Source organism: Cryptomeria japonica, chromosome 2 (genome assembly GCF_030272615.1).
Source record: "Cryptomeria japonica chromosome 2, Sugi_1.0, whole genome shotgun sequence".
Taxonomy (NCBI): Eukaryota; Viridiplantae; Streptophyta; class Pinopsida; order Cupressales; family Cupressaceae; genus Cryptomeria; species Cryptomeria japonica.
In genome coordinates this window covers 628,205,285-628,209,261 of record NC_081406.1, presented here as the reverse complement: position 1 = coordinate 628,209,261, position 3,977 = coordinate 628,205,285, and positions in this window count along the sequence as shown.

Sequence of the window (3,977 nt, the reverse complement as noted above, 5' to 3'; positions counted from 1 at the left end):
GTAAATTCTTCAACTCCTTTAGAGATCTGAGTCTTTTTGTCTGTTCACAATCATAGGCATCTAACTTGTTTTGCAAATCATCCATAGATTTGCTAAAAGCTAAAATTGAATCCTATAAAGGTATGTAAGCAAGATATATCCTTTCCAGTTCTTGTTCGGTTTTTGCTCGCCTTTGATTGATATCAGTATAAAAGAATGAAATATTAGATGTAAATGCAAGAATTTTCCCTCCTGTTTCAATAGCTTTTCTTAATAGGTCTTTATTCAGTGATAGGGCAATTCTCTCTGTATCAATATCCTTCATGATATGTTCTCCTCACTTCTTCCTGTAGCTCTTCTCTGCATAGGTCTATGTTTCCTCCTCAAGGGACTTAAGTTGGTCAGAGGCATCAACAACCAACCGACCAAGCTTGCCAATGGGAGTTGACAAGTTCCCTGTTACAGTTTCCGGTAGAAGGCTTGACAAAATATCTACAGCATTTTGAATGGTTTCGGCTTCCATTCTCTGTTCTTTAAGCCTCTTCTTCTGAGCTCTGGATTGCATCACATTTGAAATATTCTAGCAATTCTGATGCACTCATGTTATCAACATTTATTGGACCTCTGATGCAAAATGAGTCATCATCATCATCATCACCATTCTGATGTTTTATCAATGCCTTCTCTGGTTCAGCAGATGTCTCCTTATTAGTCTTCTCCTCCTCTTGTCCTTTCTCCTTCTCCTGTTCAGCGGTCTATTTAGAAAAAATTTCAGCAGGTTCCTCCTGAGTAGCCTATGAAATCGGTGGGAGTTGGGGTTTCACTTGCTGATCATTTACCGGTGGGGGTGGAATATCCACACTTGGTTGAGTTGTTGGTATCTTTACTGTATTAATCTATGAATCAGTAATTTTAGGTGGTTGCATATCAGGTGCAATGATGTTTCTGGATAGATATATTGTATCTTGAATATCATCAACAAATATTACCGATTGGGAAGTAGTGTCATCCTTCTTCTTGATAGGATAGACAATATCAGCTTGCACTATTTCTTCCTCGTCCATTTCCGGTAAGTCCACAGTATCTTGCTCATTATCCTGTTTGGACTCTATCAGTTTACGCATATTCCGAATTTCCTTTGCTATCTGTTGAGTATCAATTTCAACAGGTTGCACCTTCCCACTAAGTAGTTTCAATCTCCTTGACTTAAAAGGAAATAGAGCTTTGTGTTTTTCAAGAAATGAAATCAATAGTTGTTGAACAATTTATTCCTTCTTATCTTCATCAAATGAATCAAAATATTCTTTGACATTATCAAATTTGTTCTTTCCCAATGTCTTTACCATTCTCTCAAAATTAGACATAGGCTTGCAAGACAAAGCATTAATGGGAATAGTTTCAACTGGTTTGGACTTCTTACCAGTTGCCCTTACCTTCTTTGGTTCTTCCTCAATATCAGTTTCATCAAATTCTGCTTGAAGAATCAGTTGTTGACCTCTTTTCTTTGTTGCAGTCTGCTTCTTTATGTATACCTTAGGTGTTTGTTCCTTTTTAGTTTGGATACTTTGTGTCACTCTAGTACTTTTTGTCATTGAAGGTGCTTTCTAAGCCTTCTTCTTCTTTCCTTTACCACTACTGGTTGGAGCACTACTGGTTTCAGCTTTTGCAGTTTGCTCCTCAGCAGTATCCAATCTTTTCTTCTTTTTGTCCACTAGAGATGCCAATAGGTTATTGGCATAACCAATCAATAATTCATAATTGACTTCATAGCTCATGTCTTCCATTTCATCTTCTCTTAGTTCAATGGCTTCCATCAGATTGAAATCAGTGGTGACTGTGAAAATGATGTCCTTAGCAAAAAAATTCACCACATCCTCAAGTAGTCTTACCCTCATATTCATTTTCTTCTTAAATTCATTGAAATATTTGTTCATTGCAACCGAGAAGCTGTTCTTGATAGCCTTAATTTTGTTCTTGTTTTGAGTGGTTATCAGTAGGTCTTTAGACCATTATAAATCACCAATTCCTGGTAGGAAATTCTGAAAGTAAAAGAATAGACCAATCAGTAACTAACCAAACTTGAACTTCTGACTACTGTCTTTCTTGATTGACTATAGATTCAACATCAATTGACTTCTTATGGCCTCGCAAATGTCATAATTTGCATTCTCAACAATCAGTTTATAAGCAGTATGCACTGTTGTAGATGGTACATTGTTCATTCTACTAGAATAGAATATCTGGTAGCCTATAACCATAGTAGCCAGTTTAACCATTGGGTCCTTAATGTTATTGACAGAAAAAAGCACACCCATAAGAGGTTGATGAGGTTAAAGTGGTTACTGCCTCCTTAGAAATTCGCCTCAGCTTAGGCACTTACCGGTTGACAAAAAACCAGTCACAACTTGAATAGCCTCCTTGGTTATAGTGTGTGTTCTTTCCAAATAAATATTCTCACCATGAACATGACTCAAAATGATTCAGATATGTTCCTCTTCAAAATCCTCAAGAAAATAAGCTACAATATGAAAACCTTTCTCATAAACCCTAATATACTTGGGTTGAATCTTTCCGCTCTTATCGCAAAGGGTTTTCAACTCAGAATAAATTGACAATAATCCTAAATCTTCAATTTTACAATCAATGTAGCTAGACAAATCTCCTTTTACAATGACTCCATCAAGAAATTGAGATAAAGCATTATAAGACACAATTTGTTTCAATTCTAAAACCTCCACAGGTTCTGATGTGATCATTAACCTCTCTACTTGCTTAGATGATGAAGCCATTTTAGATAAACTAGATTCAAAGTGGGATTCACAAAGAAATACCTCAATTCACACGCACTGCCTCAGTTACCGGTTGATTTCTCAAATACACACTAGTTCAGCCTTCACTAACCTTCGAATCAACTTCAATCACGCAAATCACGGCACAAATTCGACTTAAACCAGCTAGAAATTCTCTCTTCGCTCTACAAGTTCTCAAGAATTCTCTCTCCAATGCATTTAGGGTAAAAATAACAAAGTAAAACTCGCTTTTATCCTTTTTACCTACTGCATTAAATGCTCAACCACTAGGGTTACAAACCCTAATACACCACTTAATGATGCATACAATATTAACAGGTGTAAAACCGGTTGATGAACTTTTGAAAAACCGATTGATAAAGGATATCAAGATTTCACACATAACAACTCAAAATTCATACTCTAATACCACTCTTCTTTCAAGGGGTCCGGAAGTAGATTTACCACTATGCTCCCCTTAGCCCTATTGATAGGCTCAGTTCAAAGGTGCAGGATTCTCCACATTGGGTGAAGTATTAGATTCTTCTATAGGTATATCATTGCTCTTCTTTTTCCAGATTCGGTTCATCTCTTCTCTAGTTTCCTCAATATTTACCTTATGCTTTCCTTTTTGATCATTAGAATGATGAACCGGTTTGTTCTTTCTGGATCTACAAAACTTCGCCATGTGTCCTGGTTTGTGACAATGATAGTAGGCCATTCCAAATGATCTCCAAGGTCCTGCATTGCCTCTTCCAGTTCTCCAATGGTGCAAATGACATTAGTTACCTTTTCCATCTCAAATGGACTAAACCGGTTGACATAGGGTCTTTACCAATTCATGCTACCCCGGTTATCATAGGTTCTCATCTAGTTACTATTAGGTCTTGGATTCATGTGAGGTACTAGATTATTTGCTCCATATCTACATTCAACTAATCCATGTCCATACATCTTGCATGTGAAACAATGACCTTCAAATCTCTTAGATACATACCTAGTATTTGCATTGTAAATTGTATTTCCACTAGGTTTGCTTCTACACACATTTGCAGTATGTCCAAGCTTATGACAGACAAAGAAAATAGGTTTAAAAACTTTCTTATTGGTAGGCTTGTTAGCCTTAGAAACAGTTTTGTCCTTGTGAATGTTGTTCTTTGGACCAGAAGACTCTCCTTTCTCAGATGTTTTAAAACCTAGTCCATAAGT